The sequence below is a fragment of the Arachis hypogaea genome, chromosome 17 (assembly GCF_003086295.3).
Source record: "Arachis hypogaea cultivar Tifrunner chromosome 17, arahy.Tifrunner.gnm2.J5K5, whole genome shotgun sequence".
In the NCBI taxonomy this organism is placed as follows: Eukaryota; Viridiplantae; Streptophyta; class Magnoliopsida; order Fabales; family Fabaceae; genus Arachis; species Arachis hypogaea.
In genome coordinates, this window is record NC_092052.1 from 73,476,685 (window position 1) to 73,499,184 (window position 22,500).

At 42.8% G+C, this 22,500-nt stretch overlaps 1 non-coding gene across 1 annotated transcript; it reads left to right on the forward strand.

Annotated features, from left to right (window-relative positions):
• The first annotated feature begins 6,406 nt into the window (after nt 1-6,406).
• LOC112768546 (small nucleolar RNA R71) lies at nt 6,407-6,514 on the forward strand. The gene has a single exon (XR_003185960.1). It is a non-coding gene; the product is annotated as a small nucleolar RNA R71 (small nucleolar RNA).
• Nucleotides 6,515-22,500: the final 15,986 nt, after the last annotated feature.

The window sequence follows — 22,500 nt, forward strand, 5'->3', positions numbered from 1 at the left end:
ATTAATAAAATAGGGATAGAAATACTTATGTAAATCATTGGTGAGAATTTCAGATAAGCGAATAGAGATGCTTTCGTTCCTCTGAACCTCTGCTTTCCTGCTATCTTCATCCAATTAGTCTTACTCCTTTCCATGGCTGGCTTTATGTGATACATCACCATTGTCAATGGCTACTTTCGGTCTTCTCTCGGGAAAATGATCCAAATGCCCTGTCACGGCACGGCTAATCGTCTGGAGGCATCACCCTTGTCAATGGTTTCATCTTATCCTCTCAGTGAAAATGGTCAACGCACCCTGTCACGGCACGGCTATTCATCTGTCGGTTCTTGATCATGCTGGAATAGGATTTACTATCCTTTTGCGTCTGTCACTACGCCCAGCAATCGCGAGTTTGGAGCTCGTCATAGTCATTCATTCATTGAGTCCTACTCAGAATACCACAGACAAGGTTTAGACCTTCCGGATTCTCTTGAATGCCGCCATCATTCTAGCTTACACCACGAAGATTCTGATTAAGAGATCTAAGAGATACTCATTCAATTTAATGTAGAACGGAAGTGGTTGTCAGGCACGCGTTCATAGGGAATGATGACGATTGTCTCGTTCATCACCTTCAGGTTGAAGTGCGAATGAATATCTTAGAAGCGAAATAAGATGAATTGAATAGAAAACAGTAGTACTTTGCATTAATCTTTGAGGAACAGCAGAGCTCTACACCTTAATCTATGGAGTGTAGAAAATCTACCGTTAAAATTACATAAGTGAAAGGTCCAGGCATGGCCGAGAGGCCAGCCCCCAAAACGTGATCAATAGATCAAAATATGATCAAAAGATAATCCCTAGATGTCAAATACAATAGTGAAATGTCCTATTTATAATAAACTAGCTACTAGGGTTTACAGAAGTAAGTAATTGATGCATAAATCCACTTCTGGGGCCCACTTGGTCTGTGCTTGGGCTGAGCTTTGAGTGTTGCACGTGTAGAGGTCCTTCTTGGAGTTGAACGCCAGCTTTTGTGCCAGTTTGGGCGTTCAACTCTGGTTTTGGATCCTTTTCTGGCGCTGGATGCCAGAATTGGGCAGAGAGCTGGCGTTGAATGCCAGTTTGCGTCATCTAAACTTGGCCAAAGTATAGACTATTATATATTTCTGGAAAGCCCTGGATGTCTACTTTCTAACGCAATTGGAAGAGCGCCGTTTCGAGTTCTGTAGCTCCAGAAAATCCCCTTTGAGTGCAGGGAGGTCAGAATCCAACAGCATCAGCAGTCCTTCTTCAACCTCTGAATCTGATTTTTGCTCAAGTCCCTCAATTTCAGCCAGAAAATACCTGAAATCACAGAAAAACACACAAACTCATAGTAAAGTCCAGAAATGTGAATTTAACATAAAAAATAATGAAAACATCCCTAAAAGTAACCAGATCCTACTAAAAGCATACTAAAAACAATGTCAAAAAGCGTATAAATTATCCGCTCATCACAACACCAAACTTAAATTGTTGCTTGTCCCCAAGCAACTGAAAATCAAATAGGATAAAAAGAAGGGAATATACTTTAAATTCCAAACTATCAATGAAACAGAGCTTCAATCATATGAGCGGGACTTATAGCTTTTTGCCTCTTGAATAGTTTTGGCATCTCACTTTATCCATTAAAGTTCAGAATGATTGGCATCTATAGGAACTCAGAGTTTAGATAGTGTTATTGACTCTCCTAGTTCAGTATGATGATTCTTGAACACAGCTATTTTATGAGTCTTGGCCGTGGCCCTAAGCACTTTGTTTTCCAGTATTACCACCGGATACATAAATGCCACAGACACATAATTGGGTGAACCTTTTCAGATTGTGACTTAGCTTTGCTAAAGTCCCCAATTAGAGGTGTCCAGGGTTCTTAAGCACACTCTTTTTTTTTTTGCTTTGGACCTTGACTTTAACCGCTCAGTCTTAAGTTTTCACTTGACACCTACACGCCACAAGCACATGGTTAGGGACAGCTTGGTTTAGCTGCTTAGACCAGGATTTTATTCCTTTAGGCCCTCCTATCCACTAATGCTCAAAGCCTTGGGATCCTTTTTATTTGCCCTTGCCTTTTGGTTTTAAGGGTTATTGGCTTTTTCTGCTTGCTTTTTATTTCTATTTTTTTTTTCGCCTATTTTTTCTTTTTTCTTTTTTTTTTTTTTGCAAGCTTTGTTCTTTGCTGCTTTTTCTTGCTTCCAGAATCATTTTTATGATTTTTCAGATTATCAAATAACATGTCTCCTTGTCATCATTCTTTCAAGAGCCAACATATTTAACATTCTTAAACAACAACTTCAAAAGACATATGCACTGTTCAAGCATTCATTCAGAAAATAAGAAGCATTGTCACCACATCAACATAATTAAGCTAAGTTCAAGGATAAATTCGAAACTCATGTACTTCTTGTTCTTTTGAATTAAAACATTTTTCATTTAAGAGAGGTGATGGATTCATAGGACATTCATAACTTTAAGACATAGTTACTAACTACTAATGATCATGTAATGAAGACACAAACATAGATAAGCACATAACATAGAAAACGAAAAATAGAGAAAGTAAGAACAAGGAATGAGTCCACCTTAGTGATGGTGGCGTTTCCTCCTTGAGGAACCAATGATGTCTTTGAGCTCTTCTATGTCTCTTCCTTGTCTTTGTTGCTCCTCCCTCATTGCTTTTTGATCTTCTCTTATTTCATGAAGGATGATGGAGTGCTCTTGATGTTCCACCCTTAGTTGTCCTATGTTGGAACTTAATTCTTCTAGGGAGGTGTTGATGTGCTCCCAATAGTTTTGTGGAGGAAAATGCATTTGAGGCATCTCCGGGATCTCATGGTGGTGAGCTTCATACGCCTCTTGAGCTCCATGAATGGGCTATCTTGCTTGCTCCATCTTTTTCTTAGTGATGGGCTTCTCTTCCTTAATAGGAATGTCTCCTTCTATGAAAGCTCCAGCTGAGTAACATAGATGGCAGATAAGATGAGGAAAAGCTAGCCTTGCCATGGGGGATGACTTTTCGGCTATTTTGTAGAGTTCATTAGAGATGACTTCATGAACTTCTATTTCCTCTCCAATCATGATGCTATGAATCATGATGGCCCGATCCACAGTAACTTCAGATCAGTTGCTAGTGAGAATGATTGAGCATTGAATGAACTCCAACCATCCTCTAGCCACAGGCTTGAGGTCCAATCTTCTTAGTTGAACCGGCTTGCCTTTGGAGTCAATCTTCCATTGAACTCCTTCCACACATATGTCCATAAGGACTTGGTCCAACCTTTGATTAAAGTTGACCCTTCTAGTGTAGGGGCGTTCATCTCCTTGCATCATAGGCAAGTTAAACGCCAACCTCACATTCTCCGGACTAAAATCTAAGTATTTCCCCCGAACCATTGTAACGTAGTTCTTTGGATCCGGGTTCTTACTTTGATCATGGTTCTTGGTGATCCATGCATTGGCATAGAACTCTTGAACCATTAGGATGCCGACTTGTTGGATAGGATTTGTTAGAACTTCCCAACCTCTTCTTTGAATTTCATGTCGGATCTCCGGATACTCATTTCTTTTGAGTTTGAAAGGGACCTCGGGGATCACCTTCTTCTTGGCTACAACATCATAGAAGTGGTCTTGATGGGCTTTGGAGATGAACCTTTCCATCTCCCATGACTCGGAGGTGGAAGCTTTTGTCTTCCCTTTCCCCTTTCTAGAGGATTCTCCGGTCTTAGGTGCCATCAATGGTAATGGAAAAATAAAAAGCTTATGCTTTTACCACACCAAACTTAGAATATTGCTCGCCCTCGAGCAATAAAAGAAAGAATAGAGGAAGAAGAAGAAGAAAATATGGAGAAGAGGGGTGAAGTGTGTTTCGGCCAAGTAGAGAGGAGAAGGTTGTGTTGTGTGAAAATGAAGAAGAATGGAGGGCTATATATAGGGGAGGGAGGGGGGTTAAGGTTCGGCCATTTAGGGTGGGTTTGGGTGGGAAATTGGTTTTGAATTTTGAAGGTAGGTGGAGTTTATGAGGTAGGTTTATGGGGAAGAGTGGATGGATGTGAGTGGTGAAGAGGTGATGGGAAGAGAGATTGAGGTGATTGGTGAAGGGTTTTTGGGGAAGAGTGTTTATGGGATTATGTGAAAGAGAGTGGTGAGGGATGAGAAGAAGTGAGTGGAGGTAGGTGTGGATCCTGTGGGGTCCACAGATCCTGAGGTGATCCTGTGGGGTCCACAGATCCTGAGATGATCCTGTGGGGTCCACAGATCTTGAGGTGTCAAGGCATTTACATCCCTGCACCAATTTAGGCATGCAAAATGCCTTTGCACACAACTCTGGGCGTTCAGCGCCAGGTTGGTGCCCATTTTGGGCGTTCAACGCCCATTTACTAGCCATTTCTGGCGTTGAACGCCAGAACCATGCTTGTTCTGGGCATTCAGCACCAGGATGTTGCCCTTTTTGGGCGTTCAGTGCCAGAACCATGCTCTGTTCTGGCGTTGAACGCCAGACAGGTGCTTCCTCCAGGGTGTGATTTTTCTTCTGCTGTTTTTGATTCCGTTTTCAATTTTTATATTTATTTTGTGACTCCACATGATCATGAACCTATAAAGACATATAACTAAGAAAAATATGGTTAGATAAATAAAAATTGGGTTGCCTCCCAACAAGCGCTTCTTTAATGGCAATAGCTTGACAGTGGGCTCTCATGGAGCCTCACAGATGTTCAGAGCATTGCTGAGACTCTCCAACACCAAACTTAGAGTTTGGATATGGGAGTTCAATACCAAACTTAGAGTTTGGTTGTGGCCTTCTAACACTAAACTTAGAGTTTGACTGTGGGGGCTTTGTTTGACTCTGCTTTGAGAGAAGCTTTTTATGCTTCCTCTCCATGGATGCAGAGAGAGATCCTTGAGTTGTAAACACAAGGTTGTCCTCATTTAACTGAAGGATCAATTCTCCTCTGTCCACATCAATCACAGCTCTTGCTGTGGCCAGGAAAGGTCTTCCTAGGATGATGGATTCATCCTCTTTCTTTCTAGTATCCAAGACTACGAAATCAGCAGGGATGTAAAGGCCTTCAACCTTTACTAACACGTCCTCTACTTGTCCATAAGCCTATTTTCTTGAATTGTCTGCCATCTCTAGTGAGATTTTAGCAGCTTGCACCCCATAGATTCCCAGTTTCTCTATTACAGAGAGGGGCATGAGGTTTATCCCTGAACCAAGGTCACATAGAGCCTTAAAGATCATGGTGCCTATGGTACAAGATATTATGAACTTTCCAGGATCCTGTTTCTTCTAAGGCAATGTTAGTTGATCCAGATCACTTAGTTCATTGGTGAACAAGGGAGGTTCATCTTCCCAAGTATCAATGCCAAATAATTTGGCATTTAGCTTCATGATTGCACCAAGGAACTTGGCAGCTTGCTCTTCAGTGACATCCTCATTCTCTTCAGAAGAGGAATACTCATCAGAGCTCATGAAGGGCATAAGGAGGTTTAATGGAATCTCTATGGTCTCTAGATGAGCCTTAGATTCCTTTGGTTCCTCAGAGGGAAGCTCCTTATTGATCACTGGACGTCCCAGGAGGTCTTCCTCCTTGGGATTCACGTCCTCCTCTCCCTCATTGGGTTCGGCCATTTTGGTTATGTCAATGGCCTTGCATTCTCCTTTTGGATTTTTTTCTGTATTGCTTGGGAGAGTGCTAGGAGGGATTTCAGTGATCCTTTTACTCAGCTGGCCCACTTGTGCTTTCAAATTTCTAATGGAAGACCTTGTTTCATTCATGAAACTTACAGTGGCCTTGGATAGATCAGAGACTAAGTTTGCTAAGCTAGATGGATTCTGCTCAGAATTCTCTGTCTGTTGCTGAGTGGATGATGGAAAAGGCTTGCTATTGCTAAACCTGTTTCTTCCACCATTATTAAAGCCTTGTTGAGGCTTTTGATCCTTCCATGAGAAATTTGGATGATTTCTCCATGATGAGTTATAGGTGTTTCCATAAGGTTCACCTAAGTAATTCACCTCTGCTATTGCAGGGTTCTCAGGATCATAAGCTTCTTCTTCATAAGAAGCCTCTTGAGTACTGTTGGATGCAGCTTGCACTCCATTCAGACTCTGAGAGATCATATTGACTTGCTGAGTCAATATTTTGTTCTGAGCCAATATGGCATTCAGAGTATCAATTTCAAGAACTCCCTTCTTCATAGGCGTCCCATTATTCACAGGATTCCTTTCAGAAGTGTACATGAACTGGTTATTTGCAACCATGTCAATGAGTTCTTGAGCTTCTGCAGGCATTTTCTTTAGGTGAATGGATCCACCTGCAGAGGTATCCAATGACATCTTAGATAACTCAGACAGACCATCATAGAATATATCCAGGATGGTCCATTCTGAAAGCATGTCAGAAGGACACTTTTTGGTCAGTCCTTTGTATCTCTCCCAAGCTTCATAGAGGGATTCACCTTCTTTCTGTCTGAAGGTTTGAACATCCACTCTAAGCTTGCTCAGCTTTTGAGGAGGAAAGAACTTGGCTAGGAAAGCCTTGACCAGCTTATCCCAAGAGTTCAGGCTATCCTTAGGTTGAGAGTCCAACCATACTCTAGCTCTGTCTCTTACAGCAAAAGGGAAAAGTATGAGCCTGTAGACTTCAGGATCCACTCCATTAGTCTTAACAGTATCACATATCTGCAAGAATTCAGTTAAGAACTGAAAAGGATCTTCAGATGGAAGTCCATGAAACTTGCAGTTCTGCTGCATCAGAGAAACTAATTGAGGTTTCAGCTCAAAGTTGTTTGCTCCAATGGCAGGAATGGAGATGCTTCTTCCATGTAAATTGGAATTTGGTGCAGTAAAGTCACCAAGCATTCTCCTTGCATTGTTGTTGGGTTCGGCTGCCATCTCTTTTACTTGTTCGAAATTTTCAATCAAGTTGTCTCTGGATTGTTGTAATTTAGCTTCTCTTAATTTTCTCTTCAGAGTCCCTTCAGGTTCTGGATCAGCTTCAACAAGAATTCCTTTTTCTCTATCCCTGCTCATAAGAAAGAGGAGAGAAAAAGAAAAGAAGAGGAATCCTCTATGTCACAGTAAAGAGGTTCCTTATTGTTAGTAGAAGAAAAGAAGAAGAGAAAAATCTGAACTCAGAAAGAGAGAGAGAGGGTTCGGATTTTTGGTGGGTGAGGGAGAGATGTTAGTAGATGAATAAATAAATAGAATAAGATGAGAGAGGGGAAATTTCGAAAATAGTTTTTGAAAAAGAGTTAGTGATTTTTGAAAATAGTTTTTGAAAAATGTTAGTAATTTTCGAAAATTAAAAAAAATCAAAAATTAAAATAATTAGTTAATTAAAAAGAATTTTTGAAAAAGAGGGAGATATTTTCGAAAATTAGAGAGAGAGAGAGAGTTAGTTAGGTAGTTTTGAAAAAGATAAGAAACAAACAAAAAGTTAGTTAGTTAGTTGAAACAAATTTTGAAAAGATAAGAAGTTAGGAAGTTAGAAAAGATATTTTGAAATCAAATTTTTGGAAAAGGTGAGATAAGAAGATATTTTTGAAAAGATATGATAGAAATTAGTTTTTGAAAAAAGATTTGATTTTTTTTTAAAATTACAATTAATGACTTGATTCACAAGAAATCACAAGATATGATTCTAAAACTTAAAGTTTGAATCTTTCTTAACAAGCAAGTAACAAACTTGAAATTTTTGAATCAAAACATTAATTGATGATGTTATTTTCGAAAATTATGTGATAAAGATAAGAAAAAGATTTTTGAAAAATATTTTTGAAAATTTCGAAAATAACTAAGAAAAATGAAAAAGATTTGATTTTTGAAAAAGGTTTTGAAAAAGATAAGATTTTTAAATTGAAAATTTGATTTGACTCATAAAAACAACTAGATTTTAAAAATTTTTGAAAAAGTCAATCCAAATTTTCGAATTTTATGAGAGAAAAAAGGAAAAATATTTTTTTTATTTTTGAATTTTTAATGATGAGAGAGAAAAACAAGAAAAATGATGCAATGCATGAAGGTTATGGATCAAAACAATGAATGCATGCAAGAATGCTATGAATGTCAAGATGAACACCAAGAACACTATGAAGATCATGATGAACATCAAGAACACATTTTTGAAAAATTTTTAATGCAAAGAGAACATGCAAGACACTAAACTTAGAAATCTTTAATGCTTAGGCACTAAGAATTCAAGAATGCATATGAAAAACAAGAAAAGGCACAAAACATGCAAATGCAAAGATCAAACAAGAAGACTTACCAAGAACAACTTGAAGATCATGAAGAACACTATGAATGCATGAAAATTTTCGGAAAAAATGCAAGATGCACATGCAATTGACACCAAACTTATAACATCACTCAAGACTCAAACAAGAAACAGAAAAATATTTTTGATTTTTATGATTTTCTAATTTTTTTGGATTTTTTCTAAAATTATTATGAAAAATAAAAATAAGGATTCAAAATTTTTAATATGAATTCCAGGAATCTTATGCTCTAAAGCTCCAATCAAAGGGTCAGGCATGGCTTAATAGCCAGCCAAGCTTTAGTATGTAACTCAGACATGACACGTCTAACATGCCCTACAGTCGTATTAGACATGGCTTTACAGCTAGCCATGCTTCATGAAACACTAGAATTCATTCTTAAAAATTCTGAAGAAAAATATATTTTTTGAAAACACATTTTTTTTTTCGAAAACAAAGGAGAAATTTTTGAAAGATTTTTGAAAAATTTTTGAAAACAAAACAAAAAGAAAATTACCTAATCTGAGCAACAAGATGAACCGTCAGTTGTCCAAACTCGAACAATCCCTGGCAACGGCGCCAAAAACTTGGTGCGCAGAAATTGTGATTACACTTTAATTATGTAAAATTCATCGCTCTTTCTTTCCCTGGTAATGGCGCCAAAAACATGATGCCAATACCATGGTTCACAACTTCGCACAACTAACCAGCAAGTGCACTGGGTCGTCCAAGTAATACCTTATGTGAGTAAGGGTCGAATCCCACGGAGATTGTTGGTATGAAGCAAGCTATGGTCACCTTGTAAATCTCAGTCAGGCGGATATCAAATGGTTATGGAGTTTTCGAAATTAATTAATAAAATAGGGATAGAAATACTTATGTAAATCATTGGTGAGAATTTTAGATAAGCGAATAGAGATGCTTTCGTTCCTCTGAACCTCTGCTTTCCTGCTATCTTCATCCAATCAGTCTTACTCCTTTCCATGGCTGGCTTTATGTGATACATCACCATTGTCAATGGCTACTTTCGGTCTTCTCTCGGGAAAATGATCCAAATGCCCTGTCACGGCACGACTAATCGTCTGGAGGCATCACCCTTGTCAATGGTTTCATCTTATCCTCTCAGTGAAAATGGTCAACGCACCCTGTCACGGCACGGCTATTCATCTGTCGGTTCTCGATCATGCTGGAATAGGATTTACTATCTTTTTGCGTCTGTCACTACGCCCAGCAATCGCGAGTTTGGAGCTCGTCACAGTCATTCATTCATTGAGTCCTACTCGGAATACCACAGACATGGTTTAGACCTTCCGGATTCTCTTGAATGCCGCCATCATTCTAGCTTACACCACGAAGATTCTGATTAAGAGATCTAAGAGATACTCATTCAATCTAATGTAGAACGGAAGTGGTTGTCAGGCACGCGTTCATAGGGAATGATGATGATTGTCACGTTCATCACCTTCAGGTTGAAGTGCGAATGAATATCTTAGTAGCGAAATAAGATGAATTGAATAGAAAACAGTAGTACTTTGCATTAATCTTTGAGGAACAGCAGAGCTCTACACCTTAATCTATGGAGTGTAGAAAATCTACCGTTAAAATTACATAAGTGAAAGGTCCAGGCATGGCCGAGAGGCCAGCCCCCAAAACGTGATCAATAGATCAAAATATGATCAAAAGATAATCCCTAGATGTCAAATACAATAGTGAAATGTTCTATTTATAATAAACTTGCTACTAGGGTTTACAGAAGTAAGTAATTGATGCATAAATCCACTTCCGGGGCTCACTTGGTGTGTGCTTGGGCTGAGCTTTGAGTGTTGCACGTGTAGAGGTCCTTCTTGGAGTTGAACGCCAGCTTTTGTGCCAGTTTGGGTGTTCAACTCTAGTTTTGGATCCTTTTCTGGCGCTGGACGCCAGAATTGGGCAGAGAGCTGGCGTTGAACGCCAGTTTGCGTCATCTAAACTTGGCCAACGTATAGACTATTATATATTTCTGGAAAGCCCTGGATGTCTACTTTCTAACGCAATTGGAAGAGCGCCATTTCGAGTTCTGTAGCTCTAGAAAATCCACTTTGAGTGCAGGGAGGTCAGAATCCAACAGCATCAGCAGTCCTTCTTCAACCTCTGAATCTGATTTTTGCTCAAGTCCCTCAATTTCAGCCAGAAAATACCTGAAATCACAGAAAAACACACAAACTTATAGTAAAGTCTAGAAATGTGAATTTAACATAAAAACTAATGAAAACATCCCTAAAAGAAACCAGATCCTACTAAAAACATACTAAAAACAATGTCAAAAAGCGTATAAATTATCCGTTCATCAGTGCTTTGGACGATAACCGAACAGCTGCACCGCTAGATAAAGCCACACGCACAACCCACACACCGCTCATCTACCACCACGGTCCGCAAACACAGCACGCCCGGACGAACCGCACCACGCACGCCTAGGCGCATGCGGGCAAGCGGAAGCATACGGGAGGGCCGAGCCAACGCCGCTGGGCAGGTTTCAAAGGAAGGGACGAAGGAGACTCGAGGGACAGCCCGAAGCGTCAGGCGCTTCGGACAATAACCGAACAGCTGCACCGACTAGATAAAGCCACACGTACAACCCACACACCGCTCATCCGCCACCACGGTCCGCAAACACAGCACGCCCGGACGAACCGCGCCCCGCACGCCTAGGCGCGTGCAGGCAAGCGGAAGCGCACGAGGTAGCCGAGTCAGCGTCGCTGGGCAGGGTTCAGGGGAAGCGACGAAGAACATTCAAGGGACAGCCAGATGCGTGAGGTGCTTCGGGCGATAGCCGAACAGCCGCACCGTCTTAAGCAACACGCCCAACCCACACCGCAACGGACACCGTCGTACGTCGACCCTAGACGTAGGGCGAGCACGACACGTTGCCCCTCGGGAGTGGACACGAACAGGTAACCGTCTTCCGCAACGTGTCCCCTCAAAGTGCTGGGACGACCACGTCGTGTTGCCCCCTGCCCACGACACCCGCTGCCGCGCGCATATCCATCATCCGCGTCGTGCGCCACACTAGGCCTGGCCAAGTGTTGGGCTGCGCAAGCTATGTTGCCCCTCGTGGGGGCGCAGAGGCCGCCCGCCGTTCCCACGTCGTGCTCGGACTTGGGATGATCCCCCTAGTCCTGGGCCGAGCACAAGGTGTTGGCCCGAGCGTGTTCCCTAGGCACAACTCCACCACGCCATGCTCCCTAGGTGGTGCCTAGGTGGGCCGTGTACGGACGTGTTTCCCTTCTTGTTGGTCCTTCGGTGATCGGGGTTCGCCGCAGCCAGACGCCCGTGCTCGACCTTGGACCCGGGGCGGGGGACCCCGGCGGCACACCACAACCACAACGTGCTTGCTAGTGTGCCTAGGGGATGGCAAGGCAACGTGCATCTTGCTGGCATTGCACCCACCAAGCCTTTGGGCAACTCGAGTTTCAGCAGCACGACACCCCTCCCCCCTATAATAGGCTGCCGAGCCATTACCAAAGTGCCACGGGTAGACATCCTGTTCCGTGAGGAGACATACTCAAGGAAAGTGCTCTAGAAGTGGAATTTTGACGCCGTTTTTTGCAAAAACCTCTAGAAAAATAAGATCTTTCCATCCTCCAAATTTGGTGAATTTACACCATGTGGATTTTTTTTTACGATTTTTTTACTGCCCAGAATGCCGGAAATTCAAAAAAAAATGAAAAACGGAGCAAACGTGTGATTTTTGACCTGGATTTTTTTGTGCATCCTTTACATAATATTACCAAGGTTCCCTCAAAATTTTAGAAAAAATGCACGAGCCAATTATGAGATATGAAAATTTGGCTCCTTCGTTGCAATGCTCCGAGCCATCGTTGCAACGGCTGGTGCCTCCGTTGCAACGAAACCAGCCAACTATGCACCTAACCCAGCATCCGTTGCAACGTGCCCTACCTCCGTTGCAACGTCACCAGCATCCGTTGCAACGCGCCCTGCCTCCGTTGCAACGCGCCCGGCCAACGTTGCAACGCACCCTGCCTCCGTTGCAACGTGCCCAGCCAACGTTGCACCGCCCCCAGCATCCGTTGCACCGCCCCCAGCCAACGTTGCAACGCGCCCAGCATCCGTTGCAACGCCCCCAGCCAAGGTTGCAACGTGCCCTGCCTCCGTTGCAACGCTCCCAGCCAACGTTGCAACGCGCCCTGCCTCCGTTGCAACGTGCCCGGCCAACGTTGTACCGCCCCCAGCATCCGTTGCACTGTCCCCAGCCAACGTTGCAACGCGACCTGCCTTTGTTGCAACGCGCCCAGCATCCGTTGCAACGCCCCCAGCCAACGTTGCAACGCGCCCTGCCTCCATTGCAACGTCACTAGCATCCGTTGCAACGCGCCCTGCCTCCGTTGTAACGTCACCAGCAACCGTTGCAACGCGACCTGCCTCCATTGCAACGCCCCCAGCCAACGTTGCAACGCGCCCTGCCTCCGTTGCAACGTCACCAGCATCCGTTGCAACGCGCCCTGCCTCCGTTGCAACGTCACCAGCCAACGTTGCAACGCGCTCAGCATCCGTTGCAACGCCCCCAGCCAACGTTGCAATGCCCCCAGCTTCCGTTGCAACGATCCCAGCATCCGTTGCAAAGCGACCTGCCTCCGTTGCAACGTCACCGGCCAACGTTGTAACGCACACTGCCTCCGTTGCAACGCGTCCAACCTCCATTACAACGCCTCCAGCCAACGTTGCAACGCCCCCAGCCATCGTTGCAACGTGCCCAGCATCTGTTGCACCGCCCCCAGCCAACGTTGCAACGCGACCTGCCTCCGTTGCAACGCCTCCAGCCAACATTGCAACGCCCCCAGCCAACGTTGCGACGCGCCCTGCCTCCGTTGCAATGCGACCTGCCTCCGCTGCAACGCACCCAGCCAACAATGCAACGCGCGCAGCATCCGTTGCAATGACCCCAGCATCCGTTGCAACGCGACCTGCCTCCGTTGCAACACCCCCAGCCGACGTTGCAACGCCCCCAGCTTCCGTTGCAACGATCCCAGCATCCGTTGCAATGCGCCCTGCCTCCGTTGCAATGTCACCAGCATCTGTTGCAACGTCACCAGCATCCGTTGCAACGTCACCAGCATCCGTTGCAGCGCACTCAGCGTCGTGTCCGTCCCCTGCAACTGACCAGTCACTATGCCTGGTCACCGTGATGGGGTACGCGTGTACTGGTACCCATGGGAGCGAGACAGCAGTGGCTTGTTTCCGTCCTCGTAGGGTGCCTGCTCACCCTTTCCAGAGCGCGTCTTTCTGCTGGGACCACATTCCGAGCCTTGGGGTGGCCCGACCTTGCTGGGTGCCAGCTCTCCCTCAGGCAACGTCCTCCCTGGTTGACCGCGTGCCGGGTCTTGCTGACTAGGGAAGGACAAATCATCGCGCGTAGTGCTGGCATTGCGCCCAGCAATCCTTCGGCCAGGTCGAGTCTGAGCAACTGGAGACGCCTCCGTATAATAGGCTGCCGAGCCGTTACAGAAGTTAAGCCGGTTGAGGTCGGCTTTGCCGTTCGGGGATCCGTTTGCGTTCTACGGCCCATTCTTCCCCCGGGGGCCGGGGGGCGGCTCGCCCTAAAGAGGAAAGGTCATTTTTGACCGGGATTTTTTCGTGCAGCCTTTAAAAAGTATTCTTAACACCCCGACAAAACTTCAGGCAAAACTCACGAGCCAACGGTGATATGTGGAATTTTGGGTCCTCCGTTGTAATCGCTGTGGCCGACCGGCCTGAATAGGCCACGTGCCCTGATGAGCGGATATTTTGTACACTTTTTGGGGTTAATTTCATATAGTTTTTAGTATGTTTTAGTTAGTTTTTAGTTTATTTTCATTAGTTTTTAGGAAAAATTCATATTTCTGGACTTTACTATGAGTTGTGTGTTTTTCTGTAATTTCAGGTATTTTTCTGGCTGAAATTGAGGGAGCTGAGCAAAAATCTGATTCAGGCTGAAAAAGGACTGCTGATGCTGTTGGATTTTGACCTCCCTGCACTCAAAGTGGATTTTCTGGAGCTACATAACTCGAAATGGCGTGCTTCCAATTGCGTTGGAAAGTAGACATCCAGGGCTTTCCAGAAATATATAATAGTCCATACTTTGCTCAAGGATAAATGACGTAAACTGGCGTTCAACGCCAGTTCTCTGCCCAATTCTGGCGTCCAGCGCCAGAAAAAGATTAAAAGTTGGAGTTCAACGCCAGAAATGGATCCAAACCTGGCGTTGAACGCCCAAAATGGCCTTATGTACGTGAATTGCTTAAGTCTCAGCCCCAGCACACACCAAGTGGGCCCCAGAAGTGGATCTCTGCACCATCTGTCATAGTCTACTCACTTTTTGTAAACCTAGGCTACTAGTTTAGTATAAAAACAACTTTTAGAGACTTATTTTGTATCTCATGACATTTTAGATCAAAAATTTGTATTCTTTGACGGCATGAGTCTCTATACTCCATTGTTGGGGGTGAGGAGCTCTGCTGTGTCTCGATGAATTAATGCAAGTATTTCTGTTTTCCATTCAAACACGCTTGTTCCTACCTAAGATGTTCATTCGTGCTTAACTGTGATGAAGGTGATGATTCGTGACACTCATCACCTTCCTCAACCCATGAACGTGTGCCTGACAACCACCTCCGTTCTATATCAGATTGAATGAGTATCTCTTAGATCTCTTAATTAGAATCTTCGTGGTATAAGCTAGAACTGATGACGGCATTCATGAGAATCCGGAAAGTGTAAACCTTGTCTGTGGTATTCCGAGTAGGATTCAATGATCAAATGACTGTGACGAACTTCAAACTCGCGAGTGCTGAGCGTTAGTGACAGACGCAAAAGGATAAAGAATCCTATTCCAGTATGATCGAGAACCGACAGATGATTAGCCGTGCTGTGACAGAGCATGTGAGCATATTCTTCACTGAGAGGATGGGATGTAGCCATTGACGACGGTGACCCCCTACATACAGCTTGCCATGGGAGGACGTGCATGCGTGAATCAGAAGACAGAGGAAAGCAGAGATTCAGAAGACAAAGCATTTACAAAACTCCAACATATTCTCCATTACTGCATAACAAGTAACCTTTAATCCATGCTCTCTTGTTTATTCGCAATTCAACTGATAAACATAATTGACCTCCTGACTAAGATTTACAAGATAGCCATAGATTGCTTCAAACCAACAATCTCCGTGGGATTCGACCCTTACTCACGTGAGGTATTACTTGGACGACCTAGTGCACTTGCTGGTTAGTGGTACAAGTTGTGAAATGTATGATTCACAATTTGTGCACCAAGTTTTTGGCGCCGTTGCCGGGGATTGTTCGTGTTTGGACAACTGACGGTTTATTTTGTTGCTTAGATTAGGAAAAATTTTTTCTTTTTGGTTTAGAGTCTCTTATTATTGTTTTTGGTTAAAATTTTTAGAATCCTTATTTTCTCTTTCAAAAAAAAAAATTTCTTTTCGAAAATAATTCTTTTTTATTGAATTTTTCTTGTTTGATCTTTAGTTTTTCTTGTTTTGTGATTTTTCTTGTTTTTCTTGTGTCTTTTCAAAACATTAGTTTTCAAAAAAATACTTCTTCAAGACAAGTGTTACATTCATAACTCATTTGGCTAGAGCGTTAGTCTGTGTTCTTGGTAATTGGGTTAGAATCTTTTATATTCTTTTCAAAATCTTCTTTTTCATAAATAATAATTTCTCTATTAAATTTTGTGCCAAACTTTAAGTTTGGTGTTTTCTTGTTGATTTTCCTTTGGTTTTCGAAAATTTTGGTTTGGTTTTCTAAAAATTTTAAGTTTGGTGTTCTTTCCTCATGTTCTTGTGTTCTTGTGAGTCTTCAAAGTGTTCTTGAGTTTTTCTTGTGACTTGATCTTAAAATTTTTAAGTTTGGTGTTCCTTGGTGTTTTCCCTCCAAAATTTTCGAAAATAAGGAGCATTAGATCTAAAAATTTTAAATCTTGTGCTATCTTATTGTTTTTCTCTTTCCTCTTAAAAATCAAAAATATCTTTTCTCTCTATTTTAAAAACAAATTTTCGAAATATATTTCTAAAATTCAGATTTTTATTTCAAAATTTAAAATTTTTTTTTCAAAATCATCATATCCTTTTCAAAACTTCCTAACCACTTTCTCTCTCCTCAGTTTTTCAAAAATCTTCACTCAATTTTTATTTACTTTATTTTAATTTATTTCATTTTCGAAATAAATATATAAATAAATAAATAAAAATATTTTTTCTATTTAACATCATCTCCCTTTCTCCATCATGGACCTAAGCGGAAATGAACAGTCCAGGAGGACTCTGGGGTCATATTCTAACCCCTCTACTGCTTCATATGGGAGTAGTATCTGCATACCCTCCATTGGAGTCAGTAGCTTTGAGTTGAATCCTCAGCTCATTATCATGGTGCAGCAAAGTTGCCAGTATTCCGGTCTTCCACAGGAAGAACCTACAGAATTTCTGGCACAGTTTTTACAAATTGCTAACACAGTACATGATAAAGAAATAGATCAGGATGTCTACAGACTATTACTGTTTCCATTTGCTGTAAAAGACCAAGCTAAGAGGTGGTTGAATAACCAACCTAAGGCCAGCATAAGGACATGGAAACAGCTGACAGAAAAATTCCTGAATCAATATTTTCCTCCAAAACGGATGACACAGCTAAGGCTGGATATCCAAGGCTTTAAACAAGGAGATAATGAATCTCTTTATGATGCTTGGGAGAGATACAGAGAGATGCTACGAAAATGCCCCTCTGAAATGTTTTCAGAGTGGGTTCAGTTAGACATCTTCTACTATGGGCTTGCAGAAGGAGCTCAGATGTCTCTAGATTACTCAGCTGGTGGATCTATCCACATGAGAAAGACAATTGAAGAGGCTCAAGAGCTCATTGATACAGTTGCCAGGAATCAGCATCTGTACCTAAGCAGCAACCCTTCCATGAATGAAGAGGTTAAAACAGTAACTGCTGAACTCAGTCCTGTAAAACAAGCTGCTGAATTCAATCAGCAATTGGACTTCCTAACAAAGCAATTAGCCGAATTCAAAGATAGACTACAAGAGACAAGGATGGCTAATATACATATGGAAGAACAGTTTAAGCAAACAAAGCAGCAGCTGTCAAGACAAATAACAGAAGAATGCCAAGCAGTTCAATTAAGAAGTGGGAAAATATTAAATACCCCACCTCAAGGCAGCAAAAAGCTAAGGAATGAGCAAACCACCCAAAATTCACCTGAGGACAGTAAGAGCCCAGGAAAAATAATTCTGGCACTAAAACGCCAGAAAATTGGTGGAAGGCTGGCGCTGAACGCCCAGACCATACCCAAAACTGGCGTTCAACGCCAGAAACAAGGCAAAACTGGCGTTCAACGCCAGAAATGGGCAAGGATCTGGCGTTGAACGCCCAAACTGGGCAAGATCTGGCGCTGAACGCCCAAAATGGGCACAATTCTGGCGTTCAAACGCCAGGAGCAGACAAGGAGCTGGCGTCCAGTTTCACTCCAGCTTCTAACTCTGGCACTCAATTGCCAGTGAGGGATCAGACACACACAAATGCTGATAACAACCCCTCTAAAAAGGCTTCTTCAACCACTTCTATAGGCAATAAACCTACAGCAACTAAGGTTGAAGAATATAAAGCCAAGATACCTTATCCTCAAAAACTCCGGAAAGAGGAGCAGGATAAGCAATTTGCTCGCTTTGCAGATTATCTCAGGACTCTTGAAATAAAGATTCCATTTGCAGAAGCACTTGAGCAAATACCTTCTTATGCCAAGTTCATGAAAGAGATCTTGAGTCATAAAAAGAATTGGAGAGAAACAGAAAGAGTTCTCCTCACTGAAGAATGCAGTGCAGTCATTCTGAAGAGCTTTCCTGAAAAGCTTAAAGACCTTGGGAGTTTTTTGATACCATGCATATTAGAAGGTAATTGCACCAAGACATCTTTATGCGATCTTGGGGCAAGCATCAACCTAATACCTGCATCCACTATCAGAAAGCTTGGCTTAACTGAAGAAGTTAAACCAACCCGGATATGTCTCCAACTTGCTGATGGTTCCACTAAATACCCATCAGGCGTGATTGAAGACATGATTGTCAGAGTTGGGCCATTCGCCTTTCCCATTGACTTTGTTGTGCTAGAAATGGAGGAGCACAAGAGTGCTACTCTCATTCTAGGAAGACCCTTCCTAGCAACTGGACGATCCCTCATTGACGTCCAACAGGGGGAAATAACCCTGAGAGTCAATGATGATGAATTCAAGTTGAACGCTGTCAAAGCCATGCAGCATCCAGACATATCAAAAGACTGCATGAAAGTTGATCTTATTGACTCTTTGGTAGAAGAGATCAACATGGCTGAGAGTCTTGAATCAGAGTTGGAAAACATCTTTAAAGATGTTCAGCCTGATTTAGAGGATTCAGAGGACATGAAAGAGCCTCTGAAATTTCTTCTGGAAGAGGAAAAACCTCCTAGACCCGAGCTCAAGCCATTACCACCATCCTTGAAATATGCCTTTCTGGGAGAAGATGACACTTTTCTAGTGATCATAAGCTCTGCTTTAAATTCACAGGAAGAGGAGGCACTTATTCAAGTGCTAAGGACACACAAGACAGCTCTTGGGTGGTCCATAGGTGACCTTAAGGGCATAAGCCCAGCTAGATGCATGCACAAAATCTTATTGGAGGATAATGCCAAACCAGTGGTTCAACCACAGAGGCGGCTAAATCCAGCCATGAAAGAAGTGGTGTAGAAAGAGGTCACCAAATTACTAGAGGCTGGGATTATTTATCCTATTTCTGATAGCCCCTGGGTGAGCCCTGTCCAAGTCGTCCCAAAAAAGGGAGGCATAACAGTGATTCATAATGAAAAAAATGAACTGGTTCCTACAAGAACAGTTACAGGGTGGCGCATGTGTATTGACTACAGAAGGCTCAATACAGCCACCAGAAAGGATCATTTTCCTTTACCATTCATAGACCAGATGCTAGAAAGACTAGCAGGTCATGATTATTACTACTTTTTGGATGGCTACTCAGGCTATAACCAGATTGCAGTAGATCCCCAGGATCAAGAGAAAACAGCATTCACATGTCCATCTGGAGTGTTTGCTTATAGAAGGATGCCATTTGGGCTATGTAATGCGCATGCAACCTTCCAGAGATGCATGCTCTCTATTTTCTCTGATATGGTGGAAAAATTTCTAGAAGTCTTCATGGATGACTTCACAGTATATGGAGACTCATTCAGCTCCTGTCTTGATCACCTGAAACTTGTTCTGAAAAGATGCCAAGAGACCAACCTAGTTTTAAACTGGGAAAAATGTCACTTCATGGTGACTGAGGGGATTGTCCTTGGACATAAAATCTCAAACAAGGGAATAGAGGTAGATCAAGCAAAAATAGAGGTAATTGAAAAATTACCACCACCTGCCAATGTTAAGGCAATCAGAAGCTTTCTGGGGCATGCAGGATTCTATAGGAGGTTTATAAAGGATTTTTCAAAAATCGCAAAACCTCTGAGCAATCTGCTAGCTGCTGATACGCCATTTGTGTTTGACACAGAGTGCCTGCAGGTGTTTGAAATGCTGAAAGCTAAGCTGGTCACAGCACCAGTCATTTCTGCACCAGACTGGACGTTACCATTTGAGCTAATGTGTGATGCCAGTGATCACGCCATTGGTGCAGTATTGGGACAGAGGCATGACAAGCTTCTGCATGTCATTTATTATGCTAGTCGCGTTTTAAATGATGCTCAGAAAAATTACACAACCACAGAAAAAGAATTACTTGCAGTGGTTTACGCCATTGACAAGTTCAGATCATACTTAGTAGGATCAAAAGTGATTGTGTATACTGATCATGCTGCTCTTAAATATCTACTCACAAAGCAGGATTCAAAACCCAGGCTCATCAGATGGGTGTTGCTTCTGCAAGAGTTTGATATAGAAATAAGAGACAGAAAAGGGACAGAGAACCAAGTGGCTGATCATCTGTCCCGGATAGAGCCAGTAGAAGGGATGCCCCTCCCCTCTCTTGAGATCTCTGAGACTTTTCCGGATGAGCATTTATTAGCCATTCAGGAAACACCATGGTTTGCCGATATTGCAAACTATAAAGCTGCAAGGTTCATACCCAAGGAGTATAACAGGATACAAAAGAAGAAATTAATTACTGATGCAAAGTACTACTTGTGGGATGAACCCTATCTCTTTAAGAGATGTGCAGACGGAATAATCCGTGGGTATGTGCCTAGAGAAGAAGCACAGAGGATCCTATGGCATTGCCATGGATCACAATATGGAAGCCATTTCGGAGGTGAGCGAACAGCCACCAAGGTCCTCCAATGTGGTTTCTATTGGCCCACACTCTATAAAGATTCCCGAGAGTTTGTACGTAACTGTGACAGTTGCCAAAGAGCTGGCAATCTGCCTCATGGTTACGCCATGCCTCAACAAGGAATCTTGGAGATTGAGTTGTTTGACGTATGGGGAATTGACTTCATGGGACCTTTCCCACCATCATACTCAAACACTTATATTCTGGTGGCAGTTGATTATGTATCAAAATGGGTTGAGGCCATTGCCACACCCACCAATGATACTAAGACAGTGCTGAAGTTCCTCCAGAAACATATCTTTAGCAGATTTGGTGTCCCTAGAATACTAATCAGTGATGGGGGCACTCACTTCTGCAATAAACAGCTTTACTCTGCCATGGTTCGGTATGGAATTCGCCACAAGGTGGCTACTCCATATCATCCACAAACTAATGGGCAAGCTGAAGTCTCTAACAGAGAATTAAAGAGAATCCTAGAACGGACAGTAAATACCCGTAGAAAGGATTGGGCACGGAGCTTGGATGATGCTCTGTGGGCTTACAAAACAGCATTCAAGACCCCTATAGGGACCTCTCCATACCAACTGGTGTATGGTAAGGCATGTCACCTGCCCGTGGAACTGGAACATAAGGCCTACTGGGCAACCAGATTCCTAAACTTTGATGCCAAATTAGCAGGAGAAAAAAGATTGCTCCAGCTAAATGAGCTAGAGGAGTTCAGATTCACAGCTTTCGAAAATGCCAAGCTTTATAAAGAGAAATAAAAAAAGTGGCATGACAGAAAGCTGTCATCTAGAATCTTTGAACCAGGACAGAAGGTTCTGCTGTTCAACTCTAGACTCAGGCTATTCCCCGGGAAATTGAAATCCCGGTGGAGGGGACCATACGTGATTACAAGCGTATCACCATATGGTTATGTAGAGCTTCAAGATATTGACTCTAACAAGAAGTTCATTGCTAATGGACAGAGAATCAAGCACTATCTTGAAGACAATGTTGAGCAAGAGTGCTCAAGGTTGAAGCTAGATTAAAAGCTCAGCAAGGTCCAGCTAAGGACATTAAAGAAGTGCTTGTTGGGAGGCAACCCAATTTTTATTTATTTTCATGGTTTTTCATGTTTTATTAGGTTCATGATCATGTGGAGTCACAAAATAAATATTAAAAATTGAAAACGGAATCAAAAACAGCAGAAGAAAAATCACACCCTGGAGGAAGCACCTGTCTGGCGTTCAACGCCAGAACAGAGCATGGTTCTGGCGCTGAACGCCCAAAATGGGCAACATCCTGGCGCTGAACGCCCAGAACAAGCATGGTTCTGGCGTTCAACGCCAGAAATGGCTAGTAAATGGGCGTTGAACGCCCAAAATGGGCACCAACCTGGCGCTGAACGCCCAGAGTTGTGTGCAAGGGCATTTTGCATGCCTAAATTGGTGCAGGGATGTAAATGCCTTGACACCTCAAGATATGTGGACCTCACAGGATCATTTCAAGATCTGTGGACTGCACAGGATCCCCACCTTCCCTCCTCATAATCCTAGTTTTTTTTTTCCACATCTTCTTCTTTTGCTCGAGGGCGAGCAACATTCTATGTTTGGTGTGGTAAAACAATTATGTGAAGGATCTATAGCTCAGTGGTAGAACATGTGGCTGCAAATCAAGAGATCCCTGAGATACCTCAGGGGATGCACTTCCCTCCACATAATTATTGGAAGCAACTGAGGATAGAAATACCAAAAATCAGTAGGAATCAAGCCACAAAGGCAAGGAAGAGACATAAAAGAGCTCAAGAACATCATTGTTTCCTCAAGAAGGAAACGCCATCATCACTAAGGTGGACTCGTTCCTTGTTCTTACTTTCTCTGTTTTT